General features: G+C 46.2%; 1 protein-coding gene across 1 annotated transcript in view; it reads right to left on the bottom strand.

Moving 5' to 3' along the window:
• Positions 1-19,478, bottom strand: part of ADNP (activity dependent neuroprotector homeobox) — a 167,753-nt gene extending 148,275 nt beyond the window's left edge. Inside the window, exon 1 of the mRNA XM_086932458.1 lies at positions 19,053-19,478. The gene's annotated coding sequence lies outside the window, so the exon portion shown is untranslated. The remainder of the gene's footprint in view (positions 1-19,052) is intronic.
• Positions 19,479-21,336: the final 1,858 nt, after the last annotated feature.

Raw genomic sequence — 21,336 nt, 5'->3', positions numbered from 1 at the left:
TAGCTGCAATCACTTGTTCAAAAACGAAAATAGACGGCGAAATAATGCTAGCTGTCAATGCTTCCAGCAAAGACAGTGGTAAAACATTACCGAAAAGGTTTCCACTCAAATACTCGTATATAACTGATACAAACAATGTTCAGTTTGCTCGAATCCCTGGAGTGGGGAATAGGGTAATTCCAAACATGGAACCTAGATTAGGACTAATCTTAGCAGCACATGAAGGGCTCGCCTCGGCACATGTAGGTGTTTCCGCCACAGTGTCATTATTAAAACAGAGATACTGGTGGCCCACAGGAGAAAACAGACCAGAAACTATGTTTTGGAATGTGAAACCTGCCAAAAGATGAAAGTTTCTACAGTGAACGTCCTGCGCAGACGCCCCTGTTACTTTCAGATAAACCATTATCTTGCGTTTACCTAGATCACTGCAGTACCTTACAGAGGGATGGTAACTATAAATATATCATGGTCGCAGTGGATTTGTGTTAACGATTCATTTGGATGTGGCCTCAGCGCTCGGCTGACGCTCGAACGGTTTTAAAAGATTTGTGAGTCTTTATCGGCACATACGCAGTCAGCAAGCTACATTCTGACCAGGGTCCTGCGTTTAGCTCTTGAGCTTACAAGGAGGCCATGGCCAAACTGGGAGTTGCATTGCGGGACTCTAGTCCAATCCATCCTGAGGGAAATGCGGTAGAGGAGAGAAAAAAAACGGGACATAAAGCAATCTATAAGAGCTAGGGTATTAGGCTCGGGTGACGGGTGGGTCAAACATCTAATAAGTGTCCAACGTAGTCTTAATATCTGCCAAGACATTCTTTAGGGTATCACTCCATATGTAGTCCTTTTTGGGACCAGAATGTTAGTATCGGACCTAGATTGTCAGACTTCAGTGGTAGGCCAAAAACCCTTTAATATGAAAGACCGTTTGGCTGTTTTACAGGACTTAAATGACATAAGAACGAAACCAAAGTAACGTGTTCCTGAAGCCAACCACCACTGAAGAGAAACCAACAGTCCCAGCCAGGCCTGTCTGGATTCCTAAGCTTGGGGATCTAGTCAGAGAGAAGATCGCAGACAAGAAGGAATTTGGGCCTTCTTACAGACAAACAAAACCTGTCCTAGCAATCCACAGATCAAGAACAGTATTACTGCCACCCCTTGCTGGTAAAAAGGAGAGCAGGTTCGTGTCCATCGACCTGGTCAAACCACATCATGTGGCCGATCATAAGCAGTAGGCCAAGTGGACTCCGCCAATGTAGCAGACGCCTAGCTCTGGCTACAATCCAAGAGGTTCAAACTGAGAGACTCATTACCTTTGAAGAATCTGCAGTGCGAAATGAAGGACTAAGCAACAAAGCTATGGAATGGGTAGCTCGAGGCCCAAATAACAGTTTGTCAAGAAACACCTGTCTACAACAAAGTAGCATCAGACTACACAAATGTAACAAGTGATCCTGATGGTTCCAGCGATTTTAACGAATCCTGATGCAATCCCAACAACTGACAGAACTGCCTCTGGCTACTTCATTAACTTTGATACGTTTGATGAGGATCCCAGCGAACCTTTAACAACGCCATCAAAAAGAACTTTGAAAGAACAAGTAACAGACCTTTTTCATCACTTGGATAAGACTTATCTGGTTTCACCATGGATTGAACTTTGGATTGTGTTGGGTGTGCTTTTTCTTCTACTTTGGTTGACTCTGCCAATAACTTTGGGAATGCTGATGAATGGAAGATATGTAAAAAAAAAATGTTTTAAAAAGACACAGAAAGTAAGATCAACTTACTACTCAAGACACACAAATCATCTCATCGTGAACAAAGAGACTTGTCATCAGTGAACATCACAACCTGTCCCAAACAGAACTGACAATGACATTTTTGGCCCTGCGGAGCTGTTCAAGATTCCATGCCAGTTCAAGATTTCCTTGTATGGCTGTTTCATCTAGTACCTTTTCTGATGATTGGGACTTCGAGACTGTTAATAATATGATGTCAGACTTAGAAATGTCTGCTATTTTTACAAATCATGAATACTTAGAAGGTTCATCAGATTATGAACAAATGTATTTTTATAATCACTATGGTCATCATTTCTTGCACAAATCTGCAAACCCTAGAAATGTATTGGCATAACCAATGGGAACATTGTCCTACGCCACCAAAGGATAGCTCAAAAATTTTTGGGGGAAACTGTCCATAGTTTTCAGGTTTTAATGTTTCCAATCCAGTATCATTTTACTTTAAAAATGTTAATAAGACAGGAATGAAAAGTATATTAACAAATACCAAGCAAATGTATTCTGCAGCATTTATGCTCAGCTGTCTTCACTAGGTTTCGACTTTTGAAAAGACAAAATTGAGTCAAAAACTTTCTGGGGCACAAAAGATTGGCAAGTGCAGGGGATGAAAGCTTTATTTAGAGCCTGCAACATCCCAGAGCAAATTATGTTTTTGAATGACACTGTCCAACAGACATCTTGTCTTGGATTAGCCAAGATAAAAGAACTGAACAATCCGTCCATACCTACACCTACACCTGCTAGTGATAACACTTCAGAGGGGGAGGTCGACTACATACTATTTTGCATCACAACAGAACAGATCCAGATTGGAAAATATGGTTAATCTGGCCCACAAACACCTGTCAAGATAGATTCCTGAATAAAACACGGGGGTTCACATTCATTAGATATGTTCGGAGACAGCATCCAGGAATAGTAACAACATACAGTGTGAGGAAACTGTGCCTTGAATGGCTGCATAGTTCTACACTTCGGGATGTTAAATAACACTTATCTTTACTTAAAGATGGCTCTGATCTTAGGGAATTCTTGCTAGGACCAAGAAAACCGTGTTATAAACGTTTTATATATGCCGGTATCTATTCTGCCTATAATGAAGCATGGAAGATTACGCAAGCAGAGACTCCAGAAAGAATACGAGAAATTGATTGTATTAACTTAGAAAATACTCTCTCTGTAGTTGACAATAGGTTAACAACTGTTATCCAGGATATATTCTCTGGACAGCATAGTATCCTCTGCCATAGACATCATGGAACAGGACTTGGTCATGTTGCAACATGGTCAGTCGCAATTACATTCTAGCACGCTATTAGGCTGGACGTTGCAAAACCTACGTTTGGGCTATGTGCCTTGGCGTTTAATCAATTCTATGTCCCGGTTTTCAGAATTCCATCTCACTGATAAACAGATCAAACTGGCACAGAGGTGAGCAGACTATACTGTGCTGAGCATTGAAAAACTGGAAAGATTGCCATTAACTGTCGCTGAAAACCAGCCACAGAATGGATTATAGATAGAACAATCACTCTGCCTGTTACAATTTTCCATTTTCAATATTGCCTAAAACATATACCAGCAGGCACATAAGAAAGGTTGGGTAAAGAATACATCAAGACATTCTGGGAATTACCGTACACACATAGATGTTGGAGTGGGGGGAAAAGAAGTGTTTCATAGAGGTAAAAATTGTGAAAACGCACTAAGCGTTTCTCTCCTTTGTCGGGTTATTAATTTACACAGGGCCTGCAATGGTTCCTCTAACAACTTATCCAGCCACCTGCAAGGTTCACCAGCTGCGGTGATTGGTCCAATTTTTGGACAGCTTACTAATGGAAGTTCTCATGTTGAACGATCACAGCTGCTGTGGCATGTTGCCAGGTTTACCCTATCTAGTAACTGTCAGCCAGGGTCACTTGATGTATGGAAGTATTGTTTAAAAAACCCAATACAGACAGGGAGTGGCCTTTATGGCCTTCACTGAACATCTCTTCTATACGAAGAGATACTTTAAGCAGTATGAAAGCCATTTTTTTGCAGAAAACTGTGCCACTGACCTCGGCCAAAGAAACCTATGATCTGCAAGTCGCAAGGACTTCTGCAGAGATACATGCCCTCTTAACTACAAATTGCCCTATACATTTCTCAGAAATGTTAAGTCGTATCTTAAAATTTCTGATACGGGGGTATTGTACATGTATTTAAGACAGTATTTTCTAGACTGTTAGCACCTTTGAAGTAGTCCTAGGAATATTTCCAAACTTCGTGCACTCCGTGTTTGGCGGATTGCCTCTCATTTTGGGACTTGCTGCAGGGATACTATTTTTGCTCCTACTGCTGCGATATGGCAAGTCAAACCACAAGCAACACCCAGTTCACCATGGAGACAACTCTACTGGCGATGAAGTTGTGTGAGCGCATCGTCCAAATGTTGGGACTACCTCGCCTAAGAGAAATGAATACCACATGGTTTCTATCATTCAGACCAATTTGGCAAGATTGCATCTTACCTGTTCTACGCTGCCTGCTATGCGGAAAAGAATGCGTGCTAGACACGTCTGACACTCCCAGTCATGCCAACGGATGTTGATACTTTGCTTGAAACAGTAACAGCCCATGCACTGTGTTGTCCACAGCGGCAACCAATTCTGATGATGGCATTCGTTGAGATCTCACAGACGCAAAATGCGGACGGTGAGGTACAAGAGTAAACAGTACCATCTATTACGAACATTGATAATGCGACCAATGCTGACGGCGATGCTTCACATCTATGTGCAGTTGATCTTAATGAGGTAATACAACTTCACCTACAATGGTAGACAAATTCTTCACAGACTTAGAAGATTTGATGTTTTCTCCAAACACTAACACTGACTTGATTTGGCACACAGTGTTCTGAGAGACTCTGAATTCGACCTTCATTTTTTCAAAACAAAGTTCTAACTTTGAAACTTTTTTTTTCTAAGGGTTATTATAAATTTTTCCAAATTTGTATTTTTCATTTTTTGCCACCAAGTAATCTGCTTAAAGTAGAACTATTCATAGAGAACTAGAATTCTTTGAAAAACTTCCAGGCACAATATTTGACCTGGTCCTCATACCCCCAGTTATATGCAATACTAGCTTACCCCTCGCGCGTTGCTGCGATCTCAAAAGAAAGGAAATTTAAGGAAACTTGTTATGACAACATTCAATTTAAATTGTGTCATTTTTAGGTTTCGCCTAGCGGAAGCTGCGCTCTGCGCAGCTTTTCCGCGCATGCGAAATCCTGTTGAGAAGAGTAGTGTGGCTTTTGTTCGGCCCTCGTCCTTGATTGGCTGGCTCCGTAAACGGAGCCTTGCCATTGGACGAGGGGCCTGTCCGTCAATGCCGGACCAGACACGGGGGCGTTCCCGACATTCTTTGGCTTTTGCCGACGTCACGGGACGCCGGGAACGCCCCCGTGTCTGGTCCGGCATTGCCGGCACCTCCCTTGCTGCTCGGGACGGGTGAGTGACCTTCCCTCCCTTTCTCCCCCTCCCTCCCTCCTTCCCACTGTTGCAGCGGTCCATACTGGGTCCCAAACTTTCACGCCGTGCAAAAATGGAGTTACCGGGGCCTCCGCCGACTGATGGCTGATTGTCTCGGACAGATAAAGGGTTCCCTACTACAAAATGGCCGCCGCGGTCACGGGAGGCGCTGTGATTGCGTTTGGCTCCTGAGCTCATTCGGTTACGTGGCCAGTCTCTAATTCTGCCGAGTTTTGTGTCTGATAAACAGTTAGCGCCAAACCCGTGCCCCCGGCGCCGCCCCGTCCGGACTACCGACAGCCGCTCCCGGGGGGCCCCCGCGAGCCCGCCGTCGTCACCCCCGCCCCGCAGCCGGACATCGTCAGCGCCTACAAGCTGCAGAAGGAGCGGGACTTTGAGGACCCTTACAGCAGCGCTCCGGGGGGGCGCGCCGACCCGTCCGCCCCCGGGGGGGCCCCGGACGGCAGGTTCCTGTCCCCCAACCGCCGGCTCATTAAAGTGGAGGCGGAGAAGGCGGCACCCCCGGTGTCCCCTGGGGCCCCATCACCTGGCCCCGCAGCAGCCAACAAGACGACCCCGACGTCGCCCCCTCCGGAGCCGGCCAAGCAGGACAAGGTGAGCCGGGGCAGGTAGAGATCCGAGGGCGGGAGGGGGCAGTGAGTGGTGAGAGATCTACACCGTGTGAGTGACACTTCATAACAACTACACACATACTTCGGAGCGCCAGGTAACCCCTACGGAGGGGGCAGTAATACTACCTGTGGGGCAGGGATGGCGAGGAGGCCACCCCTACAGCGGTCTTCGGGGCAAGCCAGCCATATAGTTTGAAGAGGGGTAACGACTCGGATCCGCACTGAGGGTGGGAACAACAGCCCGATCGAGGGGGACCGGCTTAGGAGCCCCAGACCAAGGGAGCGGCACATTGATGCCAGCTGGAACATGTTGAAGGGATAAACTTCGTGCCCTGGGGCATTACTCCCAGCCATAAGCTAAGGACTGAAATGTTTTCGACTGGTCCTACAGTAGGAGCAGTGCCCCCTGCCTTGTGCCGCCGGTGAGGTACCACCATACTGACGCAGAGCTGGGCTGCCAGCCCCTGGATGGGCATTAGTAATGCCTGGATGGTGGCCGAATGCCATCAGCTTCCGTGTGTGCCTTTAGTGTAGGTGATCGCTGCATAGTGAGTAGTGGCATTGTACCCGACTTTGTGTACTGTGACCCCAGTCCCACAAACCCTTCTTGCCGTACTGCCCATGACTCGAGACTGGCTTCCCTTCCTGGAAGGTGGCACGTTCTAAAGGTCAGGGATGCAGTTTAAATTCCCCACTCACAGCTTCATCCGGACATACAGCATTTACCGGCAGCGGCGTGTGAGCACCCCCCTTCCGCGCACGCACACTTCGCTGTTCCTCCAAGAATGTGTCTGTGTACACTGCTTTACCTGCTCGTGTATGTGTGTAGTCCCTGGGTCAAACCGTCAAGAGATGCCTGTCCGTAGCGCAGTGCAAATGGGCACCCATTATGCGGCGACAACTCACGTTTCTAAGTGGCTGTGGTACATGCCTACAATACTAGTGCCTTGATGTGATTTGTTATGTAGCCGAAGCATGAGGCACTACAACCTCGGTAAGTTACGTGAGTCTGATTTCATATGAGACGTAGACCGTATCAGTCCCTCCATACAGTGAGTGCCTAGACATGACTGGGTGTGTAAACCATGCAGGAGACACTACAATATCTGTATGTTATATGTGTAGGATGCACCTTCAAATATTTATCTCTATAGTTGGAGGTTGGGGGGCGGGGGGTTGTATCACCCAACCAGTATTTTGGTTTTTGCTGTGCTTTCTGTTCTTGCATCCAGCTATATAAACCAACAGCTGACATGTGGGCCCCTGTTGCCTGCTTGTGCCTCCGTGTGCCCCTGTTGCCTGCTTGTGCCTCCGTGTGCCCCTGTCGCCTGCTTGTGCCTCAGTTTTCGTGCCCCTGTTGCCTGCTTGTGCGCCCCTGTTGCCTGCTTGTGCCTCCGTGTGCCCCTGTTGCCTGCTTGTGCCTCCGTGTGCCCTTGTTGCCTGCTTGTGCCCCTGTTGCCTGCTTGTGCCTCCGTGTGCCCCTGTTGCCTGCTTGTGCCTCCGTGTGCCCCTGTTGCCTGCTTGTGCCTCAGTGTGCCCCTGTTGCCTGCTTGTGCGTCCGTGTGCCCCTGTTGCCTGCTTGTGCCTCAGTGTGCCCCTGTTGCCTGCTTGTGCCATGTGGGTGTGTGTGGAGGGCTCTGTGTGGCTGTGTGTGTGGGGAGCTTTGTGTGGCTGTGTGTGTGGGGAGCTTTGTGCGGCTGTGTGTGTGGGGAGCTTTGTGCGGCTGTGTGTGTGGGGAGCTTTGTGTGGCTGTGTGTGTGGGGGGGGCTCTGTGTGTGTCATTTGCGAGAGATAAAGCTAGTGGCATTGTAAATGACAATGCCATTTATTTATGTTAAAAAATACATAAATAAAAATAATGTCAAGAGCAATGCCAATAGCTCTAACTTTAACAAAGGCGAAACCATTGCATTGTAAATGCTTGTTATTGAAATGTGTTCATTTTATTATGGAAAACATTTTAAAGTGTTGTTTTAATTGTGTTTATTTATTCGAGTGCTTGTGGATACATGGTATTTTTTGTTTTTCGGTCTGGTGCGTACACGAATAAATCAGAAGGTTTTCCGACGCGTGAGCTGGCCACATCCATGTGAGAAGCACGGATTCTCCAAATCTAGTCCACACAGTAGCAGCGATTGTCCTTGTGCTTTGTTGATGGTCATTGCAAGAGCGAGTCGCACCGGAAACTATAAACATTCAGTATTGGAAAGATTAGGGGCCTTGGGGTGCAGATATTTAACAATTTTTTTTATTTTTTTATTGCCAGAAACCTTTGTGGGAGTGTACTCAACTACTTTTAACAAATGTATTTATTTTTATTGCCAGAAACCTTTGTGGGAGTGTACTCAACTACTTTTAACAAATGCATTTATTTTATCTTTTTGCCAGAAACCTTTGCGGGAGTGTACTCAACAACTTCCCAAAGTTTCATGCCGATCAGATGAATGGTGTAGTAATGCATTAAGGACAAACAGACAGACAGACATACATTCGTATATATATATATATATGACATGAAATGGTTTCGGCCCCTTTTTATTCTGTATTAACAAGCCATTTCATAAATGTATTTGTGATTCATTCAGACAGCATTTACAAATGTGAACTTTATGCTTACAACAAGACACTGCTTTGAATGCGTACAGCACCAATGGGCTTTTATGTACAACCAGTACCATTGCATTTTTATGCATTTTGGGTGAGTTTTTAAACACATCATGTTTAGATATGTTTAACGTGTTTAGAACTTAGTAATGTCGTACATAAGAAAGTGGAGTGGGTGTTGTATGGCATTTTAGATTCCGAATGGATTTTCACGATTCATGTCCTTATATAGGTACAATTCACGTTGCCCTTATATAGGCATAGAAATCAAGCCCTTATTTAGGCATAGCCCAAGCAACCCAAATACAGGCATGGCTACTTCCATTCGTTCACCAAACGTCACAACAGTTTCTTGAAGAACCAGCTTAAGCCGTTAAGGACTTCCCCTGGCTTGAATATTGATTTCTCCAAGAACTCAGTTGGTTTTACAATGAACAACTATTCCTTAGGGGTTCATTCAGGATGTTGATATGCCCAACTTTACGTCAAACATGGCATTCCTAAACACCTTCGAGGTATAAATATACCTTCACTTGCTATAGCAAAGCATGGTAATTCGGAGCAGTTGGACGACCTACTTGCACGAAGCAGCTCGCTACAGCAAGTGCCAAAGAAAGCGGAGTCTCCAGTTGACACACTGATCAGGAAGCTGCCCTCTCCTGCCAAGACTCCAGCTCCAGTGTTCGACTCCCCTTGCGGGTGTTGGGAAATAGAGTCCCGAAACAGAGATACCAGACCTCCTTCATTCTAAGGTAGATTCCTGAAAACTAAACCTAGACCATACTTACTTCTTCCCTCGTACTAGACCTAAGGTTAGGGACATTGGGGTAGGAATATTTTATAAGCACCAGTTGAGTATATTAGCCCGTTTTATTTATGTATGTATTTTTATATGGCTTAGAAACCATACAATGCTATTACAGTATTATTTCATAATACTAATCTCGCTGTACGCATTATACTTTGCATTCTGTCTAACGATTGTAGCAGTACACCTCTCTTGCTTCTTGCATGAGAAAGAAGACTGTTCAATAAACCTTTTATTGAAAACGCCAGTCTCTCTATTTCTCTATAACTCTGCAGAAAAGAAGCATGCACGATTGACTGAGTGAAATACTTATCTATTGTTTCTACGACTGAAGATATTTTCCAGTTCTAGGGAAACAAAGTTGTCAAGTTTATGCGGTTGTCAAAAACTAATCCCTTCTTGTGAATGAGAGAACGTTTCTAGTGACCTCTGAGCTAGCTGGCACTCACAATTAAGTTTAGTATATTCGATAGAAACCTACTGACCTAGGTCCTACCTATAGGATATATTATTCCAATGCTTAGAGCCTATTGGGAATATAGGAACTACACTACAATAGAAAGTGGTTGGCTGTTCCAACATATGGTGGACAGGACTTGTTGAAGACATGGCTGGTGCACTTCCAAAACAGGAAAGGGATAGAATGCGGACATATTGACAGGGTGCCGGTGAAGCATAGGCAATGGGGTGCAATGCAGACATAAGGATCCGATGGAGGTCCAGCATAGGGCGCAATGCAGATATGGGGACCGGGTTTAGGTTCAGCATAAGCGATGGGGTGCGAAGCAGACACAAGCCTGGGTGCAGGCGCAACATAGGGGATGGAGTGCGATGCAGACATACGGGCTGGGTGCAGTTCCAGCATAGGGCGCGATGCAGACATAAGGACCGGGTGATGGTCCAGCATAGGGAATGGGGTGGAACGCAGCCATAGGGACCTTGTGCAGTTGCAGCATAGGGGGCGGACGGGCAGAGTGCAGACATGAGGACCCCGTTCAGTTGCAGCATTGGCATAGGGTGCATTTCTGGCATGTAGTGCAGTACTTGAATATGGGTACAATGGAATACAGACATGGGCACAAGGCAGTCACGGCATAGAGGCAGCAAACAATGCAGCCTTGCCGTGCAGGTCCGGCCTAGGGGGCGGGGAAGAATCTAGACATTGGCATAGGGTGCAGTTCTTGCATAGGAGCAGGATGGCATAAAGTCATGGGCACGGGCAGTCCCGGCATAGAGGCTGGGTACAACGCAGGCATGCCATGCAGGTCCGGCCTAGGGGGGGCGCGGTGGAATTCCAGTGGGTAAGATGCCAGCGGTGTCTTTGTGCGCCTGACATGGCATATTCACCCCTTCAGTGACTGCTGACCCGTGGAATTTCACGCATCTTCCGAGCTCTTTGCTGACACAAAAGCTGCTTTTTCAGAGGACTACGCAGGTGGCAGATGAGTTCCCCCCCCCCCTTCTCGTCGGCCCAGCGCCCACCAGGCTGATATACCCCCGTCTCTTCTCCCTTATTGCCCTAGTGGGACCGTCCCCATCCGACCCCTCTGCGCCACTCCCGCCAGGCCTCTCTGCCCGCGTTTAGTTGCCCCCGCCTTGGCTTCCTCAGCCCTCCGAAGCCATCGCCTGGCGACCCGAGTGCTTTACTTACAATCACAAGTTACTTCCATGCTGACGGCACTTGCTGTGGGGTTTGCCATAAAGGGATGAATTTTCCCGATTGTCGCAGCCCTTAAGTAGAAGAGAGCTGGGTCGGTAACACATTTCCACCTTCAGACAGCTGATCATGGGGAGTGGAGGAGTTTGGCAAATAACCAGATCACATTACCACCACCACTTCAGACTGCTGGTCTTGGGGTGTGGGGCAGAGGGCGGTCATGGTAAATAACCAGATTACAATATCTGAGGCTTGTGGGGGTTGGAGATGTCGCAAAGGGGGGGGGGGGGGGTGTCTTGGAAGGGCAAAAGATGTCGGAAGGAGCAGCCCTTACTAACTGTTGGAGTTCACCACTTATTGATAGTGAAAGGGAGTGGGTCTGGATCACCCCATGGTCCACTATGTAGTACTTCAAATGAATAGGTAAAGTGCCAAGAAATCCCAGAAGGATGGAATTATGTGACGGGAGTACATATTTATGGGGCAGGGTTTGCTAAATTATGCGGCAAGAAAACGCAAATTAAGAGACTTGAAGCTGCATATTTTGTGACCGGATCGCTGCATTATTTTGCCTTTTTTTTTTTTACACAGTCCTGTCAAAGGTTATCCCTAATTAGTAACAGTTTAAAACTCGAATACAGTAATACATTTCTGAAAGCGGACATTTGTGAATGGCTTAACTGCGCAGCAACAAGATGCAGCGTTTTTAGTAACTTTTGATCCATAAACATGTTTTTTTAAATCGAATTGTCAGGGTCGAGGCACTAGAAAACACAGGATTGGGCGACACTTTTCGGATATTTGGTGTCAGAAGGGTTGCATTTTTTTTTTTAGAAGTTTGAGTTAGAGAAGCGCTCTTTTGGCTAGTTTCTCGGTGTGGGTTTGTAAATTTGCTGTCAAGCTTCATTCTTAAGCAATTCAAAGTGTTTGAGCGGGTTGCACTCATTCTCTTAGTCTTTTACACTTGTACTCAATTTGAACATGAAGTGCGTGCGAACGGAAACCGTGTCAAGCCTCTTCACGGCTACGTTTTAAACAAAGTCTGGTGGGACACTGAACTCCTGTGCCCTTTCGGTCGCACTGCGTTTGGGGAAATCATTCCTGTGTTTAACTTTACTTATCGAGTCACTTTATTCCATTTAACATTATTAATCCAACCTTTTGGCTCTCATATCTTCCTTAAATACATCACTGCGGAGACTTTATATCTGTGCATTAACTTGTTTATTCATCATTTTCAAATACCAGACGTTGCCATTCTAGGCTTTTACGAGGGTGTGTGTAAACAAACATTTCAGCACTGTTAAAATGACGGCCATATGTTCCCAATGCATTTCGAATTGTTAAATTCTTCGTCAGGGGTTTAACTGAAAATGAAGTGATAAAAACAGTTAACCTAGCTACTCGAAATTATGCTGAACTCAAATTGCTGATAATTTTAGATTTACCCTCAACCATACCCGAGTTATGACTACAAGTGATGACACATCCCGTGGCTCTCTAGACACTCCCCTCTCCCGAGTTTACAATCAACATTAATCTTGATGTGTACAATGCGGCCTGACTCACTCCCTGCTATACAATTCCCGCTACGATCTTAACCACCCTCTTCGTTAGTTTACCTTTTCAGCGTCGCGCTCGGCGTCGCGCTCGGCGTCATAGCCTCGTTTCACTCTCTCTGTGACAGACATTCTAGAAGTGTTACCCTCAAGCGCAGTTCATTATATACGAGAAAAAGACTCACACCTGTGAGCGATGTAGCTACAAGCCACCACCCCTACTTGTAGTTTATATATGCCGTTTGAAGAAAGACTCCATCTCCCATAATGCCCTCCATCGATCTCCCAAAATAACCTCACATAAAATAAAGCCTATCCATGCAGTCATCCCAGATAATGATACACATGTCATAAAAGTGTAGAAACATCAGTCCTCCTTGAGAAAACATTAGAATAAACGTTTTTTAAAAAACAAATTGCTCGTGTAACACAAGTTCGGCTGTCCTTTCATTCATATATCAATTTAGATCGTAATAGTATTTTTGTCATTTCACTTCGTGTGGTCCTTATGTCTCCGCGGTGACGTCTCCAGGAATGATTTCCCCAAAGCTTCATTCTTAGACATTTTGCAGACAATAATTTAGGCGTGAAAATCTGCAAGTGCTGCGATAGGTCCAGGGAAGAGGCACCCAGCCCCGCCTGCATAGGGTCTTTGTAAAGGATGCGCTGTGTGCGGGTCCTTTTGTCACCGAGGGAGCGGTGGGGGCGACGTAGACGGCCCCCTCCTTCACAGAGGCCACTGAGTCCGGATCGGAGGTCAAAGGAGGTCCACCAAAAACCCTCAATTCCAATGGCAAGCCACCGTTTAGCATAAACGACGACGCCAGCCAATAGAAATGAGGGGTGGGGCTTAAAGCCCCCTTCTGAAATCTCCTTCATCACAAGAGTTCTTGCAGAGCGAGCAGCGCATTGCGCTAGAACCCTACACGCGAGACCTAAAAAGGTTTGCATTTATATAGCGTTGTGTACCCTTGATAGGGCGTTGAAGCGCTTTTTCAGCCAGTAGTGCGCTACTTTTTGAGCGTCCGATAGCAAATGTTATAACATTGCTGTGGCATTATTTACCTAAAAACTGTTACGCATGAACATACAATATTACCTGTCTTACAACCTGCTCTATAAAGTGCAAGCCTGAGACCCGTCCGTTCCCCAGTTCCTTTTCAATGGAGGTTGCCGATATATTTAAACACAAGCATCAGGCAAAAAATATGAAACCAGGTTACTCTTTGTTTTTTAACCATTAACGCAAAATTCACTTTTTTCCAATGTCATCTAAATTGTTTAGCTAACATGGGCGACAAAAGCAGGCAACTTTATTAAATCTGTATGTTCAGCATTGAATACCAACTGCACCCTTGTGGTACAAATAGAGTGTTACAACCTTCTGCAGGACGTCATGATTTCCCATCACAGCATCTAAGCTGAGCAAGGTTCACTGAACCCTGACAGATTCCCGTTTTCATTCAAATAGTCCTTCTCCTGAAACAAAACTAAAATTACACACATTTCCCCATAAACAAAGAAAATGAAAACGTCGACTAAATCAACAATAAATGAAAACAAGAGGCATCCTAGGTTGAAGTCATAAAGTGAATTTCATATTCAGAGTATGTAAATTATGCTTCACAGTCAAAGTAACTATGAAGCAAAGGCACCAATGTTGAGCTGCATAAAAACAAGCCACACGGAAGAGGAGTTCGACTATTACACGGGCAGAAGGTCATAAACAAACATGTACTTAGTTGTGCATTATTGCTTTGGTCACTAAGAATTTGGAGCCGAGCATCGAGAAGTTACGTACAAACTTTAAACAATAAAAGCATTGATCAAATAGTTGAACACAGGACAAATGTATGTACCAGGAGCTGCATTTTTGCAACAACAAAAATACAAGCTCTAACAGGCGTTCATTATTTATTTTAAGAATCTCTTTTTCTAAGCCGACTATCAAATACGCTGGCTACCACACACAGGTAAAGAGGCATGTTAATCAGTTACTTAAGGTTTTAGCTAGAGATACAAATATTGGCTCAGCAGACAGTCATTCCAAAAAAAGACACGACAATCAATGTCCAGAAAACAGACAGAACAACCAATGGGACGAGCCATGGCGCGCACTGAGCAGGAGACTGAAAGTGAGATCAGAGCAATTGGGAGATGCATTACAAAAAGGTGGAAGAAAGCATAATCGGATTAACTGTGGCATTAGCAATTTTGTTTATATAGGAACTATAAAGAGAGGAAGGCAGCAGAAAGAAAAATGGCTGGTGGTAAGGAAACTTCCACAATGGAATATTCACAAAATGTAAAGTATCTGGAAGGAGAAAAAGCAAAGCTGCTCACTGAAGAAACTGGGATATTTAAAAATGCAGTGGCTAACTACCCAAAGAATGTTTGGAACTCAGATTAAAATTGCCAGTTCTTAATTTAGCAAGGCCATTCCTAGGAAACAGATCATTCATTGATTTAATAACGAGATGGGTTCTCCAAATATCTATGCATAGAAAGAATAAAGGAACACAGTCTAAAAACAAGCGTTAAAATAATTTGCCAGACACAAACACATGGAAACAGGTATGACATGGCTGTGTGGGATGTAAATGATGGTTGCAGACAGTCAAGGTGCCACAGTTGATCATATGTTCACGGGTACAAAGCAGAAATCAGCCCTTGTACGTCAACAATGGTTTGCTCTGAGAAAAAAATTGGGTGTAGGTCATTAAGAACTGAGAACCTAGTCTTCATGAATCCTAGAAAGGCAAGAGAGTTGGGTCCAAGTAGAAGACCATGTAGAGGAGCACAAGGCTTTGCGCCTATAAAAGGGTTTGTTTTAGGTGTGTGTCTGAAGAACAATAGTGAAATCTTACTGGAGACTGGGTGGTTATTTCAGATCTGCTGCTGCACCTTAGGTCGTGAGATCTGTATTGTTAAATTAAATATGGTAAACTTACTTTCTCTATGTAGAATATTTAGACTCCGATGGTTTTCGCCATAGAGCTCTACAAATTTGAAAGCCCATTTCACCTACAAACATGGGTAGAATACAATCCTTACTTACATGCAAAACTAAGACAAAAAAGCAAAAGTAGTTCCAATTTTCCTTCTACCCACTAAGCTATTACTTTAATAATATGTGGATGAGAAAAATATTTATTTGGGGATATACAGCTTTAAGATGCGCAAGAAGTTCACTAATAGGTCCTCTTTTTGCGTAAGGGTTAACTGTCAGAAATAATGATTGAAGGAGCATGTGGAGACTGTCAGGGACCTAACAGGAGAAAAAAAAGTCGTACCATCAAAGGGTTGTACGAGCACAAAGCCGTCAAAACTTTTTAGCACAGCCTTAATGGCCAGAATAAAGGCACCTTGAAGATGCCACCCGAGAGCAAAACGCCTATGTTAAGTAAATCATATCACAGATATATAGGAGCCCAAAGAATGTGTATGTAACCAATGTAGGAACAAACATCACAAAGAGAAAATTATAGATCAAGCTATCCTGCAAAGGCATGGGTAAAATACCAGCAGATAAACATCAAGGGGTGTGCAGGTGGAGATACCTAGGGGGACAATTTTATAGGTAACTTGGGCACATCGAACAACTGAAAAGATATTCAGAAATAAGAGGCAGACAGATTTGCATAGACTGCCCTCCAAGAACCAAGTTAACGCTGAAAAAGTACAGCCACTACAGAAAGAAGGGCTGTTTAATTAGAGGGAGATCTCGAGAGGGCGGGTTTTTGTGCGTTTAAAACGGCTACAAATGAACAGTGATCTAAATCACATGGGTGCTGCCGCACAGTTCTGCAGCCTTCTATTCTAACCATGCACATTGTCGGTCAATATAGTTATAGCTTTATGATCTAAAACACTGAAAAAACAATCATGCAACAGACGTATCTGTTTTATTTTATGCTATGGTAACTGATGTAACTTTGTTCAACTGTTCTCATGTAAAGCGCTCCGATACCTCCCGGTCTAGCCAGCGCTATATAAAACTCTTTAAGAAACAAACAAACAAACAAACGGTGTGGACGATGCCAAATGCAAGGAGCCTCGTCTTCGTTCACAACACCAAGTTGCAACCAGAGGAGGAGGAACAGTTACAGTTTCCAACTATGTTCGGGTTAACATTTATGCTCCAACAGCTTGCTGCTGCACCAATTACAAGTTGCGGTCTCCAATACCACTAGTGGTAGCAACTTAAGTTATTAAAAACGTAGAGAACTCTGAAAGTTAAACTGTACGGTGTATAAAAAATTAGCATTTAAGGATTTTGGCTTTCGCTGCAGAGGATTATGGAAGTATACGATCCCCAACACGTGTGTGGTAAAAAACGAAGACATTCCAGCCTCAAGTTTATTCGAACATAACAGGATAGTGAAACGAATACTTTCAGAATGCTCTGTGAAACTGCGAATCCTACATGAACTCCAAGTTGCGTTTACAGCCCTTGCAATGTCTTGGCGCCATGTTGACTCAGACATTGACAATTCTGTACATTAAAACTAAAAAGTGTTCAGTCCCAGGTTATACTGCACAGACAAAAACGAACACTACTAACAACAATGAGAAACTCCCAAGATTGTTTCGAGAAAACAAAATATATTTTAGTTGGACAATAATTCAAAGTTAACTGCCAAGAGTCTAACGTTCCGCCTGTGAGACCAAAAAAGTTTTCTCATCTAGCATTATTGTCACTAACTTGATCAAATGTACTACTGATACAAGTGTGGATATTTTCTGTTGACATTCATTGCATTCGGCAGAGCAATAACAGACATCTAAAAAAAGATTAACTTAAAGGTGAGCACAAATGGTTTTATGAAAACAAACTGAAAGTCATAAGAAAAAGACAACCCCTTGCTTTCTAGAAACAAGAGCAATGTGGCGGTGATCCCTCAAACTACTTTATTTGCTCACCGTGAGATGTACTAAAAAATATAATGGCACAACCCATATAGAAAGCACCTGGTTTCACAGCGCACTCTAAAGTGAGGAAAACAAATCACACAAAACTTCAATCTTAACAATTAGAGTCTAATATTGCTACAGAACCTCTACGTGTCAGCCGAATTATTAAAATAACCAAGTAAATGAAAATAAGACCCTTAAACGTAATATTGCATATCACCTGCTAGCTCTGCACTAGAAACGATCTTCAGTGCAGCAGCAAAATCAAGATTACACTCGGAGCAGTAGCATTCTATCAAATCCTACCCCTAGAGGAGTGCGCCTGAAATGTTGATCAATAAACACGTGCTGGACTTCAGCTGTCAAAAACTGGACTTCAGCTGTCAAAAACGTCACTTTCTATGTAATGGTGAAGTGAAGCCGGAGTACCAAAAAGGAACTGATGGTCCATCTTCATAGAGAGTATAGACCACATGCAACGAGTACTCGGGTCTCAGTGTAGCAGTTTGGTGAGTTTAGGCTTAAGTGATGCTTTTAAGTATGAAGCAGCTCCACGAGCGTGCGAGCGCAGCAAAGCAGAGCCCGCCGAGATCCCAGGCCGGTAGATGGTCACATGGTCGCTTGCATGCTTCATTGTGCAGCAGGCGAGCTGGGCTCGGCCTGCACATACCCTGTAGGAAACGGTGTGTGCTTGGCAGCAGTCAGGGCCAGAGCGCGCCCCCTACAGGTCCATGCGCGGAGCTGCACCGCGTTTGCAGACTGCAAAGCAAAAAGGGAGGGGGCGGTGGCGGGTTCTATCACAGGCCCAGAATCCCGCAATCACTGGAGAAATATATCACAAATCCATACCGGCATCCTACTGCAACCATTGAAGAAGTAGGGCCTTGGAAGAGCAGAACTACACTTTGTGTGTGATGAGCAAGGGAATATAGGTGGTGCAAGTCGCTTTAAGATGGGTTGTGGGAATCCGATCTAACAGCTATGTCGCTTTCTCCACCGCAGCAACTGTCTACTGTGCACCCCTCGATCACTGCACTCAGCCGGCATCAGGGATCGTGCACCAAAAAAGAGACGCAGTGCACAGCATCACCAGCAGAGAGCGGTACACAGAGGGTCCGACGAATCATTGACAGGGGTGGGCCACTGTGCCTAAACACCTTGCGTTACTAGGCAGTATTGAGGGCTTTATCCCTCTATTCCAAAACACCGCACGAAAAGGGGGATGAGCCCCTCGATGACAGCTGCCCTCGCGTTACTGCACTCTGACCCTACAGCTGCTTGGCTCAGCATCCCATCGGCGGTAGGATAGAACTAGCCACCTCTGCATCTTGTGTCACTCCCACCACTCTTAAAAGCAAGGCCTGAATACACTTTTCAAACCCTCGGACCACCCCATCAACAGTTCCTGCAGCATCCAACCCCGCGTTCCCAAGCATAAAAGTAACAGGAAGAGACCCCACCCCCTGGGGCAGTCGGGATGAGAGGTAGCATCAGGCTGTCAGACACAACCCCTTCCTTCACACACCCTCACCCCAGTGGGCCTGGCGCCTACCTGCGGGTGCCGGTGTTGCTCTGCGGCTGCTGCAGGGCGGGGGCCAGCGCTCCTGTGGCTGTGTCGGGGCTGCTGTTTCCAAGGCTCCTGGGGGCTCCCAGGGACCGGCGAGGGCTTTGGCCGGTCGCTGCCACCAGGAGGGAGGACGCACAATGGCCTCTACTTCTCTGGCTGCCGCTCGGCTCCACCGGAGCTGCCGCCGCTGGCCGGCAGGGGGAGGCGCGGACAGCCCGGGGCTCCAGCACACGCGGGAGCGCCGGGACTCGGGCGGCGCCGCTCCAGGGGTGGACTCAGGGGGTGGGGGTGGGAGGGAGAACAGTCACCGGAGGGAGGCTGCAGGGGGGGCGCGGGCTCAGCTCAAACCGATCCCAGAACAGACAATACCCACGGTCCCCAACCTGCCCCGGCCAAAATGGCGTCCGAGAGAAAGCGGAAGTGACGTGAGCCCCTCATTAGCATAGAGGGACTCATTGTCGGTGCCGGGGAGCCGGTCTGAAGGGAGACCGGCAGCGGACGAGCTGGTCCGGTGTCGTCCAGATCCCTCTTGGTTGTCTGGGTCCTCGGAGCCCCTAAGTCGGCTTGCGGGTAGCTCCTGGAGAGTTGGGATGGTTTCAAGAGGATGACTCCCCCGCATCCAGCTTGTACTGCGCCCTGTTGACCGCTAGGAGGCGCCGCAGAGCACTGGCGGGCTGGGCTCTGTGGCGCAGCAGCTGCTGGCGCCTTCCCCTGCCGCCAGGCGGACGTATACAGAGCTCGAGCACCGTGCCGCCGTCTCCGTCATGCGGATCGTGCAGAATCAGTGCGCTGGGCCCTACACACGGGGCCGGGACTACTTGTGTCTGAGGGTGTGTCACGTGGGGTGCTGCAGTAGCCATGTGGTAGGCCTGTTGCAGGCAGCACTGAGCAGGCCTTGCCAGCTGCACTGCAGAGCTTCCCATAGCGAGGGGCAGCACTGCTGAGCATCTCCCAGTGACTGTCAGTAGGGCTTAGCATCATCAAGTGATGGTCAGCATCTTCCAGTGAGTGGCAGTATACTTGAGCATCAGTCAGTGATGACCCGCACTGTTCAGCATCCTTCAGTGATATTGTTTGACACTTAACCATTCTCCACTGATGGGGGACAGCACTGCTAATAATCTTACAATGACTGACGGCACTACTGAGCAACCTCTTGTGGTAGGAAGCGCTGCTGAGCATCTTCCACCAATGGGCATTTCTGCTCAGCATCGTTAATTGATTGGCACTAGTGGTGGACCTTCCAGTGATTGGCACTAATGCTGAGTAAGCATCTTCCAGCGATTGGTAATAGTGCTAAGCGTTGTCCAATGACGACCTACTACGCTCAACATACTCAATTGTAGAGAAGGCGTTGCTCCACCTCTTTGGCAGCATGTTCAGCATACTCCAGCGAAGGTCAGCATGATATATCTTCCAGTGATGGTTAGCACGGCTCATCATCTCCCAGTAATGTACGGCACTTTTCAGAACTACTGAGCTTCATCTAGTGATGGTAGGACCATTCAGCACCCTTCCGTGATGGACAACACTTCTCAACACCCTGCAACAATTAGGAACTCTGCTAAGCACCTTCCAGTGATGGGCGGAACTGCTCAGCTTCGCCTTGTACTGGCCAGCACTGATCAGCATCATTCCGTGTTTGCTAGCGCTGCTCAGCATCCTACAGGGAATATCAGCACTGTTGAGCATCCTTCAGTGATAATCAGCAGCACTGACCATTACGTAGCATCCCACGAAGATGGACAGCACTGCTCGGCATCCAGCGATGTTGTTTGGCCCGCTTCCGCATGCTCCGGTGATCTGACGTATTCTCCAGCGATGGGCAGCACGGTTAAGCATCCTTTAATGACGAGCAACACTACTGAACATCCTCTCGAGATGGGCAGTATTGCCCAGCATAGCCCCAGTTGGGGGCAGTATTGCTCGGCATCCCCTTGTTATGGGTAACACTCCTGAAAATGTTCCTATAATGGCTAGTTCCGCATAACATCCCACCATTATGTACATCACTGCTCTCCATCCAAGGATGAGCAGCACTGCTTAGCCTCATCCAGTGTTGTTTAGCAATGATTCCAGTAATGGGCATCACTCAAGTGGATGGCAAACGTGCACTGCACCCTTCGATTATGGACAGAACACGTGAGCACACTCTAGTGATGGTTGGCACTACTGAGTACCGTTCAGAGATTGGCACTATCGCTGAACACCTTCAACGATTGCAGCACTGCTAACAATCCTTCAGTGAGGTGAACTGCAGCGCCTCCTC

Source organism: Lissotriton vulgaris, chromosome 7, assembly GCF_964263255.1.
Source record: "Lissotriton vulgaris chromosome 7, aLisVul1.2, whole genome shotgun sequence".
Classification (NCBI taxonomy): domain Eukaryota; kingdom Metazoa; phylum Chordata; class Amphibia; order Caudata; family Salamandridae; genus Lissotriton; species Lissotriton vulgaris.
The sequence above is the reverse complement of the archived record's forward strand: the minus strand, read 5'-3'. Positions and strand labels throughout refer to the sequence as shown.